Here is a 16,217-nt window from a genome sequence, read left to right as displayed (position 1 = left end):
ACCAACGTAGCATGTCAACAACTTCCTGACCCGTACGTCTTTGGAATGTGGAAGGAAGCCGGGGCACCCAGAGGAAACCCACACAGTCACTGGGAGAATGTACAAACTCCTTACAGAGAGCGGCTGGAATTGAACCCAGGTCGCTGGCGCTGTAATAGCGTTATGCTAACCACTACACTACCATGCCCAATTCCTCCTGGACCAGCTGCCAAAAAGTCATAAAGTCATAGTCATACTACCTAAAGCAGGCCCTTCAGCCCACCATGTCCATGTCAACCATCACGTACCTATTTATGAAAATCCCATTTACCAGCACTTGGTCTGTAGCCTTCAGTGCCTTGATGATTCAAGTGATTGTCCAGATATTTCTTAAATGTTGTGAGAATATCTGCCTCCACCACCTTCTCAGGCAGTACGTTCCAGATTGCAACCATCCCACGGGGTGAAAAAAATTTCCTCAGATCCCCTCTAACTCTCTTATTTATCACCTTAAAGCTCTGCCCTCTAGTTTTATTCATCTCCATTATAGGGAAAAGTTTCTCACTATTCACCCTACCTAAGTCCCTCATAATTTTGAATACCAGATGCCACCTCAGCCTCCTCTGCTCCAGTCTAACCAGTCTCTCCTCATTACTTGAAACATTCTATCCATGGCAGTATCCAGGTAAATTTCCTCTGTACACTTCGATACAATCACACCTTCCCTAGTCTGGTGAGCAGAACTGCACACAATACACTAGCTGATACTTAGTCCCCATGTTCTCCTGCACTGGTTTTAATTGCCTGAGAGAAACTTAAAAAGGATTTTTTTCAGTGTTCTTGCTTTCCTTTTTGCCCTTGATTATTTTCTACCTTTTTCCTTCTCCCAAGAGAATACCTGCTCACAGGATAGGTAGAGGAAGGAAGTGAAGTGTTTGATCAAGATACACTGGTTTCCATGGACTGGGAAAGGCTTAATGGCAAAGGTGGCCTTACTCCACTGAAGTCTTTGCATGTTCTGTTCGAACAACAACAATGACATGAATTCACATTTTTATTTTGCTGCTAATGTCTCACGATGTCTCAAGGCACTTCATAGGCATGTTATCAAAAAGATTGATCATTTATTTGTGGGAAGTATTAAAGCAGAAAACAAAAGCCCTGATCAAAAAGCTAACTTTAAGGAGCATCTTAAAGGAGGAAGAAGAGGTAGGGGAAGGAAGACTTAAAGAAGAAATCCCAGTGCTAAGGATTTGGCTGCTGAGCTCATTTGGCAGCCAGTAATGAACTTATCAAAACAAATAGAGAACAGACATCACTAAAGGTTATAGGGTTGGAATTACAGAGGAAGGATGGGGATGAAACCGTGAAGAGACTTGAAAGCAAGTATGAGAATTCTAAAAAGAAGGCATTGCTTAACTGGGAATTAGTTTAATCACTGGAGTGATGGATGAATGAGATTTGGTGTGGATTAAAACATGGACAAGATGTTAAGGATGATGTCAGGTTTACCGAAGGTAGAACCTGGGAAGCCAGCCAGGAAGGCATTGGAATAGTCAAGTATAGAAGGAAAAAAAAAAGAAAACCAAATTGCTAAAAGTATTGCTAATATTTCAGGACCTTTAAAACAATGTTTTCTTTCCTTTAAGCATCCATTAAACTAACCAGAGCTTTATTCATTTCATGAAGAAGTTCAGCATTTTCAAGAAGAGAAAATCTAAGACAACTACAAAGAAACTTTGCACTTATTGTAAATGGTTTACTTGAAGATGTACTTTGAGGGATAATGGTCACATTGTGAGACATACTGTACATCTGTTCATTCACTTCATACTGAATGTCATTTTCACCTCCGCATACCATTACAATCTTCATTATCTTCAAGTTGATCCCTGTTTAGTATTGCTGAATGCACCATATATAAAAATGAATAATAGTTGCTTGCTTACAAGTACTTACTAAAAGAATGTTTTAGATGATGACAAGAATAATAGCTAAGGTATTTATAACCATAGTAAGAGAAATGATAAGACATGGGAAAACTGGCCTATTAAAACAGATTTAGACACAACAATGGTTGATAAAAAATAAAGTAGAATTACAAAATTAACATTTTGTTTTGATCTTCATGGTGCAAAAAATCCTACAAGAAGCACAACAGACTAGAATTAGTGAGATTTTTATTTACTTTCTTGGATTGTGTGCATTGCTGGCAAGATCAGAAGATATTCATTAATCTTAACTGCTTTGACAAGATGGTGTTAGGCATTCAATATGAACTGCTGATTGTGGTTTGAGACAACCAATTGGCTAGTTGGGCATTTTCGGAAAGGAACTGAGTCAACCCTTTTTCTCTTCACCTTTACTAAAAATCAAGAAATCATAATAAGTAATTTATAAGATGGAGAGTAGGGAAATGTTCTGCCATGATTTTAGATCAAATAGCTGTCAATAATTGGATTATTTACTAATGTTATTCCAAATTTTGCCTGATCCACAAGAAATAGAAGCATGATATGGCCACTTGGCTCCTCATGCCTGCTCTGCCATTCAACATAATCATGGCTGACCTCCTACCTTAGAAGTGTTTTCCTGTACTAACCTCTTAGCTCTTAACATCTGAAAATCTATTGATCACTGTATTGAATATACTCCACAACCCAATGAACTCCAATGAATCACTAGTTTTGATTGAAGAAATTTCTTATCATCTTAGTACTGAGTGGCCAGCTCTGGTTCCAGGCACCCCATCTAGAGGAAACATCACCCCTGCATCTGCCCTGTTAATCTGTATGGAATTTTTCACATTTCAATGAGATCACATTCTCAATCTTTGGACACATGGGAGTGCAGATCCAGTATGTTTATCATTTAAGAACAGCAACAAACATAGAAAATAGAAAACATAGAAAAACTACAGCACAATTCAAGCCCTTCAGCCTGCAAAGTTGTGCCGAACATGTCCCTACCCTAGAAATTACTAGGCTTACCCATAGCCCTCTAGTTTACTCAGCTCCATGTACCTATCTAACAATCTCTTGAAGGACCCTATTGTATCAGCCTCCACCACCGTTTCCCACAGCCCATTCCACGCACTCACCACTCTCTGAGTAAAAAACTTACCCCTGACACCTCCTCTATATCTAATCCTCAGCAACTTAAACCTATGTCCTCATGTGGCCACCATTTCAGCCCTGGGGAAAAGCCTCTGACTATCTACATGATCAATACCTCTCATCATCTTATACACCTCTATCAGGTCCCCCCTCATCGTCCGTCTCTCCAAGGAGAAAAGGCCAAGTTCCCTCAACCTGCTTTCATAAGGCATACTACGCGTTCCAGGCAGCATCCTTGTAAATCTCGTCTGCACCCTCTCTATGGCTTCCACATCTTTCCTGTAGAGAAGCGACCAGAACTGAGCACAATACTCCAAGTGGGGTCTGACCAGGGACCTACATAGCTGCAGCAATACCTCATGGCTCCTAAATTCAATTCCCCGATTGATGAAGGACAATACACCATATGCCTTCTTAACCAGAGAGCCAACCTGCGCAGCCACTTTGAGCGTCCTATGGACTCGGACCCCAAGATCTCTCTGATCCTCCACACTGCCTAGAGTCCTACCATTAATACTATATTCCGCCAACATATTTGACCTACCAAAATGAACCACTTCACACTTAGCTGGGTTGAACTGCAGGTGCCACTTCTCAGACCAACTCTGCATCCTATCTATGTCCCTCTGTAACCTCTGACAGCCCTCCAAACTATCCACAACACCCCCAACCTTCGTGTCATCTGCAAACTTACTAACCCACCCCTCCACTTCCTCAACCAGGTCGTTTATAAAAATCACAAAGAGTAAGGGTCCCAGAACAGATCCCTAAGGTACACCACTGGTCACTGAAGTGAGGCCTGGCCTTACGGTCAACTGGCCCTCTTGTAACCCTGGACTCCTCAGATATTCTCCCCATCTCATGCCTCTACAGCTACTTACCCATCAAAATTGAGGCCATAACAGAGCATGCTTCTGCCTGATTTGAAAGAGTATGATGCCAGCAATTGTTGACAAAGGTGGAAAAAATATTCTGTTCTCCTTTAATGATGAACATATAATGCACCTCAAAGGTTACTTAATTTATTTAGGCAACATGGAAGACATAAAGAGTCACTAACAATTTTACTGCCTTTTCCAATATTCCACCATTTCAATTATTGTTTCTGTTTTGAGTTTAGATTAAATTTATTTAGCAAAGTGAACCAGTGGATAATAGATTTGGAGGTAGGAAGTACAATACTATTGAACCATTTATAACAGAAGCACATTAGCAATTTAAATAATCTATGGACAGACTTAGTCCTACCAAGAAAAGTAGCAGTTTTTATCTGAAGTTCTGATGACAAGGTCTATAAAATATTACAAATGTAGTTATATTGAATACAATGCAGAACACACTTTTATTAACAATCTTACAATAAAACAAAACTGAGAACAAGTATTTGATCAGAAGCCTTGGGAAATAATTTATGTTCCATGAATTTGTTGACCTGATAAATCACCTCTAATGAAATCACATTTGAATTCTTAATATCACTATGATTCATTATATCAAATAGATTGTTATTGCATGTTCTGTTTGTACCATTCTTAAGGTATGCAGTCAAAATTCAATTATGAAAGTTAATTGAAAATACATGTTGAAAGTACTTTTACTTTTAAGTCACATGGTTGAATTCAGTCCGTGCTAGACTCCTGAAGGTTTGTATGCATTCAAAAGAGTTCAGGGCAACCAAGTACTAGGTCAGTATTTTGATATATTAAAAAGGGGAACAATTTACCTTTCTGTTATGCTTTTCTTAAATTCAGGTCACCCTAAAATACAGACAAATTACTGTTTGGCTATTATTCAAATGTAGAGATAACCAATTTTCACATTACAAGGTCCCATGAATAATCATAGATAATCTTTCAGTGGTGTTGCTGGAGGGATAAATACTATCCATATCCAAATGGTGGTATTGAATCATTTGCATTCACTGTAACAACAGGTATGGATAGGCAGAGGTAAGATACCTTTATTAGTCACATGTACATCGAAACACGCAATGAAATACATTTTTTGCGTAGTGTTCTGGGGGCAGCCCGCAAGTGTCGCCACGCTTCCGGTGCCAACATAGCATGCCCACAACTTCCTAACCCGTACGTCTTTGGAATGTGGGAGGAAACCGGAGCACCCGGAGGAAAGCCACGCAGACACGGGGAGAACGTACAAACTCCTTACAGGTAGTGTCCAGATTTGAACCTGGGTTGCTGGCGCTGTATCATGCTACACTACCATGCCTGCCCTTAATAAGAAATGGGGCAAAAGGTTACTGGATGGTAGGCAGGTATATGTTGAAATTACAATCAGATCATCATATTGAATGGTGGAATGTGATGGAGGGGTTGAGTGTCCTATTCCTGTTCCTAACTCATATGTTTGTGTGTTCACACGTGCAGTTCAGTGAGCAGGTTTGACTAAGTGCAGGGAAATGAGCAGAGGCTTTCAGCTGATCTCCATGAGGAGTCCAATGATAGAGCATGGTTGTGCCACTAGTTGCTTAGCTATGAGGAAACCTGCGACTTCCGCATTTACTTGGGCATCCCAAACTTTTGCACAGTTTTATAGGTAAAAGCCCCCAAATTCTCTCAAAACTGTCAGAATTTAACTGAAAGATTTGTATTAGTAATTCAAGGTTATATTAGAAACATAGAAACATAGAAAACCTACAGCACAATTCAGGCCCTTCGGTCCACAAAGCTGTGCCGAACATGTCCCTACCTTAGACGTTACTAGGCTTACCCATAGCCCTCTATTTTTCTCATCTCTGTGTACCTATCCAAAAGACTCTTAAAAGACCCTATCGTATCCGCCTCCACCGCTGTTGCCGGTAGCCCATTCCACACACTCACCACTCTCTGAGTAAAAAACTTACCCCTGACATCTCCCTTATACCTATGTCCTCTTGTGGCAACCATTTCAGCCCTGGGGAAAAGCCTCTGACTATCTACCCGATCAATGCCTCTTAACATCTTATATACCTCTATCAGATCTCCTCTCATCCTCTGTTGCTCCAAGGAGAAAAGGCCAAGTTCCCTCAACCTGTTTTCATAAGGCATGCTCCGCAATCCAGGCAGCATCCTTGTAAATCTCCTCTGCACCCTTTCTATGGCTTCCACATCCTTCCTGTAGTGAAGTGACCAGAGCTGAGCACAGCATTCCAAGTGGGGTCTGACCAGGGTCCTACATAGCTGCAGCATTACCTCTCGGCTCCTAAATTCAATCCCACAGTTGATGAAGAACAATACACCATATGCCTTCTTAACCACAGAGTCAACCTGTGCAGCTGCTTTGAGCATCCTATGGACTCAGACCCCAAGATCCCTCTGATCCTCCACACTGCCTAGAGTCCTACTATTAATACTATACTCTGCCATCATATTTGACCTACCAAAATGAACCACTTCACACTTATCTGGGTTGAACTCCATCTGCCACTTCTCAGGTCAGCTTTGCATCCTATCTATGTCCCACTGTGACCTCTGACAGCCCTCCACACTATCCACAACACCTCCAACCTTTGTGTCATCTACAAATTTACTAACCCATCCCTCCACTTCTTCATCCAGGTCATTTATAAAAATCACAAAGAATAAGGGTCCCAAAACAGATCCCTGAGGTACACCACTGGTCACCGACCTCCATGCAGAATACGACCCTTCAACAACCACTCTTTGCCTTCTTTGGGCCAGCCAGTTCTGGATCCACAATGCAATGTCCCCTTGGATCCCATGCCTCCTTACTTTCTCAATAAGCCTTGCATGGGGTACCTTATCAAATGCCTTGCTGAAATCCATATACACTACATCTACTACTCTCCCTTCATCGATGTGTTTTGTCACATCCTCAAAAAATTCAATCAGGCTCGTAAGGCAGGACCTGCCCTTGACAAAGTCATGCTGATTATTCCTAATCATATTATACCTCTCCAAATGTTCATAAATCCTGCCTCTCAGGATCTTCTCCATCAGCTTACCAATCACTGAAGTAAGACTCACCGGTCTATAATTTCCTGGGCTAACCCCACTCCCCTTCTTGAATAAGGGAACAACATCCGCAACCCTCCAATCTTCCGGAACCTCTCCCGTCTTCATGGACGACACAAAGATCATCGTCAGAGGATCTGCAATCTCCTCCCTTGCCTCCCACAGCAACCTGGGGTACATCTCATCCGTAATCTCCGTAATCTGTACATCTCATCTCAAAGTAAAAGGAATTAGAAAATATTATACTATTACTCAAAAGAGAAGAAGGCATTGCAAGTTTGAAATACATTACAGGAAAATTGTAAAGCTATATGAGTGTATATGGAAGTAGTGAACACTTAAAAAAGTATAAGTGATAGGGAGAGTTAATATTGCTTTATGGAGGTACTGCTTTATAAACGTTAAGTTATGCCTAATTATCTAGAAGATAAATGAGAATTAAAATGAGCATGAATAAATAACTTGGGCTTTCACCCCTTGGAACAATATCTGTGGGGAGTTATTAACAAGCTCTTGGTCAAGTGATTTGTACTCTAAATCCCACTGACCATACCAGTGAAACCAGTTGGGACTTTATTGCATTTTAGAAAATCCTTGAAAGGTTTGTTATTTGTCTTATAACTTCAATATGAACTAAAATTGAATGAGCTTGAACTATAAACTTTACGCCAACATGGAACTGGACTATAGGACAGTCTTAGTTGTTTGTGAATAAGATCAACTGTTCTCCTTGTCTTTGTAATGGTGCCATCTGCTGGCAAAGACTTGAACACAAACATTTTTAACAAAGAATAATCTTACCCTGTTATATTTTTTATTGAACTAAAATCCAGACAGAACTTGAAAATACAAAATGTATCAAATATATTTGATGTGATAGAAGAAATTTCTTCACTCAGTGGGTGGTGAATCATTAGAATTCTCCAGTCCTGAGCTTTGGAGGTTAGAGACTTGAGTTCGTTCAAAACAGAGATTGATAGATTTCTAGATATTAAAGGAATCAAAAGATAAGGGAATGATGCAGGAAGGTAGTGCTGCAGATCTGCCATAATCTTGATGAATAGCAGAGCAGGTATTGTTTACCCCTGCCCCTGCATCTATTCTTATATTCTTCTGGTTGCAGGTTTGAGAGGTCCTGTTGAAGTAGTCTTGGTGAGATCCAGCAATACATTTTATAAATGGCACACATCAGTGGTTAATATAATAAATACCTGAATGAATATCCAAGTGTTGCATGAAGTACCAATTAAGTGGACAGCTTTATCCAGGATGGCATCAAACTCCATGAGTACTGCTGTCCATGAGTCTAAGCAAGCAACAAGAATTCCACCGCAGTCCTGCAGTATTCCTAGCTTCTGATCTGGTCTTACAGCCACACTATTAACCTGACTAATAGAGTCAAGTTTCTGGTCATTGGTGATCCCAGGACTTGGGAATAACAATGTCATTTAATAACAGTGATACATGATTCGAATCTTTCTTGTTGCTGATGGTAAAGGATGGGTGGTCAAATTCTCTCTTGCTGGGGATGATCATTTCTTGCCACTTTTGCGGCACAGATGTTATTTGCCACCCCTCAGCCCATTTGTGAATGATGTCTAGGTCTTGCTGCATACAGGACTGCTTCATTTTCTGAGGGCTTGTGAATACCATTGAACATTGCTCAATCATCAGCAAACATCCTGAGTTCTGACTTTACAAACAAAGAAACACCATGGATGAGACAACTGAAGATGAGAAATATGGTGGCACAGCCAATCGATTTGGAGGAAGTTATTTCAAATATCGTAGAAGCTGAGAGATTAAAATTCAAATAATCAGATTAATTGGAAATATTGTTGACCTTGAAACTATTGTCATAAAGGCCATTCAAATTCATTTATTTTATCTACACTGTATGCAATGTATGACTCGTAACTGTTCTCTGAAATGGCCTAGCAAGCTACTAGATTCAAGGGGAATTTGAGATGGATAATTAAAAAAAGATGTTGGGCTTCTCAGTGATGTACATATCCATTGAGTGAATAAACAAAATCATTGAGCTTGGAAAGCTGCTCTGATGAACTCTTGGAAGTTCAAATGATTGACCACAAACATCTTCCCTTATGTGAACTAAAAACGTTTTCCCCTTGATGAGATTTGAATTCAGTTTTTTAGTCTTTTTCCCAGGGAAAGGGAATCATAAACTAGATGCCATAGGTTTAACATGAGAGGGGAAAGATTTAAAAGGGACCTGAGAGGCAACTTCTTCAGACAGAGGGTGGTGCATTTATGGAACGAGCTGCCAGAGAAAGTAGTTGAGGCAGGTACAATAACAACATTTAAAAGACATTTGCATAATCACATGGTTAGGAAAGATCTAGAGAAATATGGGCCAAATGCAGGCTAATGGGACTAGCTTAGGTGGGCACTTTGGTCAGCATGGAGGAGTTGGGCTGAAGGGCCTATTTCCGCGCTGTATTACTCTACACCTCTATGACCAGACCTTTCTGCCTTGATGTCACTGCTTTGATATCACTCTTACTTTGCCTTACATATGAACATAAGAATTAGGAGCAGGAGAAGACCATTGCCTGACCACCCCCCCACACCCCCCCCCCCAACCTACACTGTCATTTAATTAGATCATGGCACTTCTGACTGTAACCTCAACTCCACCTACCCATCTATCCACAGTACCTTTTCAACTCCTTGTTTATTATGTATCTTTTTATCTTTGTCTTAAAAGTACTCCAAAGACTTCCTGATGCTCTGAGAGGAAAAAAAGAAAATTGTCTAATTTTTGCCTCAAGTGTCAATCCCTAAATTTTAAACAGTGATCACTGGTTCTAGGTTTCCTCATAAGAGAAAACATCTTCTCCACATCCAACCTATTAGGTCCACTTAAGAATTTATATGCATCAGTTGTCTCTCCTCACCTTTATAATGCCAATGGGTTCAAACCTACTCTGTCCAATCTTTCCTCACAAGATGAACAACCCATCCTAGTTATTAGTCCAGTAAACCTTCTCCGTATATTCTTCCTTAAATAAGGAGACCTATTCTATACACAGTCCTCTAGAGGTGGTCTCACAAGTGCCTTATTTTACAGAAAAATATCACTAACACTGTCTCCGCAAGATCCTTCAAATTCACTGGAAGGATAAGTGAACCAATGTCACCATCCTCTCACAACTTCCACAGTGTTGAGGCCCTCAGTTGGCTACATTAGGCAGGCCACATCATTTGCCAACATCAAACTCCGAAACAGACACTTAACTTTGACCTTTGTTGTGGAAGAGGATTACTGTGTGGACAGATAAAAAAGATCAAAGATGTCCTCAAAGCTTCCTTGAAGAAATGCAACATCCCCTCTGACCCTTGGGAACTTTGGGTCTATGACCACTTGAAATGGAGGAGCATTTGAGATGGTATTGGAAGCACACTGAAACTCTGTGGAAGTGGTGGAAGGAACACACTGTCTCACAAACTCTCCATCCATCTGCCCTATGTGTGGAAGAGTCTATATTCCCACATTTGCACCTTTAGCTACCTCAGAAAATGATGTAACTGAAGCAAAAGTTTTCTATTCTGCATCTCCGAGCTCTGCTGTCTCCCACCATTTAGATAAAAGGTTTATGTCATCTTCCTTGCCAAAATGGACTTCACATTTTCCCATACTTTATGCATTTGATAGACCTGCACTTAGCCTATCTATATCCCTTGTCGCACCTTCCTACAGCTTATGTTCCTACCTATCTTTGTATCACCAACAAATTTAGCAGCTATACCTCCAGTGCCTTCATCCAAGTCACTAATGTAAATTGAAAAAAGCTGAAGCCCCAACACTGATCCAAATGGCACACCACACAGTATATATCTTGCCATCCAGCAAAAGACCTATTTATGCCTGTGTTCTGTTTCCTGTTAGTCAGCCAATTATTTGTCCACATCATGAGCTTTTATTTCCCACAGTAACCCTTGAGGCTGCACCTTATCAAATACCTCTGGAAATCTACTTATATATAGTAGATCCGTCAGCTCCCCTTTATCCACAGCACATGTTACCTTCTTCAAAGACCTCAAATAAATTGGTCAAACATGATTCCCCTTTCACAAAATCCTGTTGACTTTGCCTGATTACCTTAAATTTTCCAAGTGCCTTGCTGTAATGCTTTTCATAATAGTTTCTAACATATTCCCTATGACAGATGTTAAGTTAACTGGCCTGTAGTTTGCTGCTTTCTGTCTCCCCCACCTTTTGCATAAGGGAGTTACATATGCTTCTCTTCTGTCTGATGGAACTTTCCCCAAATCTGGACAATTTTGGAATATTAAAACCAACTCATCAACATGCGACATTAATAAGATATTATATTGATTGTTGATCCAATCAATGTTTTAACACATTTAAAATAAAACTTCACTGATCTTTTTAAAAAGTAATGAGCTATAATTCAAAAGCATTAAGTATTCATATTTAAAGTATCGTTTCAAGGTCCAAATGAATTGCAGAATTTATTGTTTTTAGCATTATGTGTTCACGCCTTCTTTCCGTTGAAATTTAGAAGCAATGTGAAACCCAGGGAGAAAAACATGAGTTCTTGCATAAATTAAGTTTCCATAAGGTTTTTATAACCTTAATGTCAGATAACATTAATCAAAAGTGAATTAAATGTATAATTCTGAATAGTTGCAATAATGATACATCCAGTTTATCTATTTATATGAAGATAATTGCTGTATTCTATTATCAGTTATAAATATATAAGTAGTCAATTAACTCAGTATTTATCAGATTTTATGGTAGGATTTCAAATACTAATATCCAGGGGAATTGATAGTAATCTGAATTCGAACATATCCTATTTAATGTCTGAAACTTAGTGTTGAATTTAACAAATGGGGTGAAAGGGCCTTTTACTTGTGGTTGCAGACTTTTAAATTAAAAAAAAACTGAATTCACAATTCCCTTGCACAACATATACTCACTTGAAGATATATTTTGTTTCCCCCAACAACCCCCTCCCCCCAAATCTTTCAATCACTGTGAGGAATGTGGATCGGAGTTCATATTTGTGTATGCTGGTTCACATATATCAGTTGACTGAATTTAGATGGATAAAACCTTTCGGAGGCAGCAGCCCATGGTGTCTTGTTGAGCGAGGCTTTGCACAAGGAGCATTCATGCACACCATTGGCTCCATAATGTCAAACTGCTAATTTCAAGATAACCTCCATAATCCCAGTCCAAATATATAAACCCTCGCTGTGTTTCCTTAGGGGGGCAGTTCCATAGGGAGCCACCATACATCTGCCCTCTGCCCCTCTTGTCAGTGTGTCTTTGACATGTGATTCTGTGCCCTGGAGATCAGATGTGGATGTAGTGTTGAGTTCAGTGACTGTTCCATTGGACTGAGCTGCATAGTCTGACACAGAGTATGCCTGACCCCTCAGATCTACATCATTCATGGCCGTCATACAAATAATGACCCCAACTCTTTGAATGGAATCACTGACCTTCCTTAAAAAGAAAAATAAATTAAATAAAGCTCAGCTTTGGTTAACTTTTCTTTATTTCATTGTCCATATAATAAAATGACAACAGTGCAATAAGTTTTAAATGAATCCATTATTTTTACCTTTAATCATTAAAATATTTGTTATATTTGTATTATTTTAATTCATTTCAAATGTCTTTCAATATTGAAATAAAGAAAGAAGTCAAAGGTTGTCATGGATGGAGACAGGGTTCGAGAGGTTCTGCTACTTGAGGTCTAGTTGCCTGCTGTCCTCAAGGAAGGGCTGTGGAATGGAAACCTCCAGCATAGCGTATCCTGTGGGTGTCAAGAGCAGTCATGGGATTAGTGTGGATACCAAGTATGTGCAATAGATTGGATTGAACATTATTAAGACGTGTTTGTCGCCAGTAGGTCTGTCATATAGCACTATTAACTAGCTATAAGCAATTGACAGAATAAAATTACAAAATCTAAGGTTAGTTAAATCAGAAACTGCTAGAAACAATGTGTAAGCCAGGCAGCTGTTGCAGAAAGAGAAACACAGTTAATAATTCTGGTTGAAGACCCATTGTTTAAACACTCTTATGTGTTTTAAAATCCCAACAATGAAATTATTTAGCTTAGCAACAATGTTAAAGGTTCATGATAGTGTTAAGGATTCGGGAGTTATGAAATTATGTGAATACAACAGTTATTAATTCAAACGAGAACCAGTCTTCAGTACTTAAATGTAAATTGCAAGCATTAATCATTTTGAAGTTAAAAGGACAGATTTGTAAACAAACAGCGCTGTCTACAGAGAACAGGCTGCTGACCCACAGCAGGGGACTGGTTGATCAAGAGATGTGGTTTGTAAAGTGATGTGACCATGAGACATTCTTGAATGCATCAGCCAAATGTAAGACAATGGGCTATATTAATTGGCTACATCAAACCAGGCAACTATGGCTAAGCTATTTTGCACCATTGTGACCAAGTTCAAGGAAGCTTGCAGACCAGACTGATATTGTCACTTAGCCCATCAAACGTGGTCACAGGCATGTTTGCTCCAACAATAGTTGGGATATTTGTGTTCTCAGAGAGTCAGCCCTCACAATATTAATTTTGAGTGTCTGGGACCTCTGTCCTCAGAAGCTTTTAGACCGTTCGTGTGAATTAGTTTGTCCCAGCAAATGTCCTTAGACATTCAGAGATGTCTCCCATTGTAGAAATGTAACCCAATGGCAGCATTGTTAGACTCAAAATATTGAAGCAAATGATGTCATTGTAGCTATTGAAATTATATTGAATCACCTGCTGTTACCTTTGATCTTAAGGATATAAAAATCTGATGTACTTTGAGTTTGAGAGACTCTACTGAGAAGGTCTTTAAGAGAATGCCTGTTTGCGCTGATCTACAGGCTGTTCCTGGGGACACACACTGAGACAGGCATCAAGTGCTGCTGGAAGGTCATCAACTCGGTGAAGGACGTGCTTTGGTCTGCCCGAAACTTGTTGGTCTTCCAGCACAGCGAGAAGTCTGTAAGGGAATGCTGCTGACTGGCACATTCCAGGCTGCAGGAGTACGTGCTGAGGGATGCACTGAAGCTCTGTGCAGACAATGCCAAGGCTCTGTGGGGAAGGACTGCAGTATAGGCTCCTTCTGCTACTGCACATGAGGGATGGAGTTGGGTGGGGAAACCCATTGAACAATGTAAAGGGTATCACCTCAGGAAGCCACATGAGTGGCAGTGGTGTTATGTTTGTTTGTGTTTTTCTTTAAAAGATTACACTACTGAATGAAACGACCATGAATGTAAAAGTTTTTTTGCACTGTTTCTTTCTCTATATTTATTTTTATTATGAATAAGGTCAATTTTTGAAATAAATAAGCTTGTTGAGACGAATGAAGACTTTTATTTCACCAGCTTCAGTGTCTTTCCGGTTACTAAGATCACAGTCACAACTGATAGTAGCTGATGTTAAAACTGCAGTATACTAATTTTGCACACCATCACATGGTGGTGCTGTTAAGTCTTTCTCTTGCTTAAACTCATACAATCAATTTTCAAACATGGCTAGGTGGCTACAGCTTCTGGCAGCCATGTGTCCCTCTTAAATGTTGGTTTACCACAGGAGCACATCTGTGGTCAGTTATAATTGATCATCATCTTTCACTAGTATGTCAGTTATGTTTTCTTCCAAAACTTTAGTCAACCCTTCCATATATTCTTTTGCCTGTAATTTTTTTTCTCTTTCCAGCTGCATAGTGGCTTCTCTCCATGCTTCAAAAGAGCAAGAACTTGCACCTATGTAGGATCTTTAATGACTTAAATCAATTCCAGAGACTGTCACCAGAGGACATTTGATACAAGCCACATAGCAAGGAATGGATTTAATTTTCCTGAGAATACTTAACGGTGAAGCTAGGCACATTCCGCTGTCTCTGCATATCTGATAAAGTAACTTCAGATCAAGGCTAGATATGTGGTTAAATGCCGATATCTAAAAGTTGTGTCACCAGGTTTGTAAAACAGCTTCTCACCATTGACCTGCCTTAACTGTTATGAAGTTGCTTTTGCTTGGTATACTAAAGTTAGTCTGTCAAGACAAATTTAAACACCCCTTTAACAATGGTCCTTAAAATTAACTATTACAATTGTGGAGTCCGCTTCCACTGATATTAAATGGTTTGAGCCTCCATTACTTCTTACTTTCATGCTGCCTTTCCAAAAATACTAAAACAACTCCAGCTCATCACATTTTCTTATTTGTTAAAAGGTGATCATAGGTAGAATTTCAAGTTATTTTATTATTCTGTTCTAGAACTGCTGAATAGTTCCCTTATATTGTATCACTTGTTGGTAACACCTCAATACTGTAGACCACATATTTGATCCATCTTGATTTCCAAAAAACTTTTCACAAAGTATTAAATAAAATGTCATTAATAAACTCAAAAATGAAGATTCAGAGTAATCACTTGAAATAGATTTCTGGAAATGGATAAGAAAATGGCATAAGGTTTTGAATCCATGAGTAATAACTACATACAAATCCAAGTAGAGGGTTGGGTGATTTGTATAAAATTAGTGGGCTATTTTAGGCTTCAGAATGGGGGCCATTTCTGTTTCTAATTTAGAGTCATAAAGTCATACAGGCCCTTCAGCCCAACTCGTCCATGCTGACTGTGTTGCCCATGCCCGGCCCATAGCCCTCCATCCATGTAACTATCCAGATGACTCCCAAGCACTGCTAACGTGCCCACCTCAACCACTATTTCTGGCAGCTCTTCCGAATATGCACCACCCTCTGCAATGAAGAAGCTGGCCCTGATGTCCCCTTTTAATATCTTGCCTCTAATACTGAATCCATGCCCTCCTGTTTTTAGTACCTCCTCCCTGGGAAAAAGACTGTGTGCTTTCACCCTGTCTATGCCCCTTATGATCATACACACCTCTATCAGTTCACCCCACTAGTCTCCTATGCTCCAGGGAATAAAGTCCCAGTCCACGCAACCTCTCCCCGTAACTCAGGCCCCCAAGTCCAGGCAACATCCTGGTAAATCTTTTCTGCACTCTTTCCAGTTTAATAACATCTTTCCTATAACAGGGTGATCAAAACTGTACTCCACAGTACTCCAAGTGAGGCCTCACCCATGTCTTATATAA

Source organism: Pristis pectinata, chromosome 10 (genome assembly GCF_009764475.1).
Source record: "Pristis pectinata isolate sPriPec2 chromosome 10, sPriPec2.1.pri, whole genome shotgun sequence".
NCBI classification, from domain to species: Eukaryota; Metazoa; Chordata; class Chondrichthyes; order Rhinopristiformes; family Pristidae; genus Pristis; species Pristis pectinata.
This window is presented reverse-complemented; position numbering follows the sequence as displayed.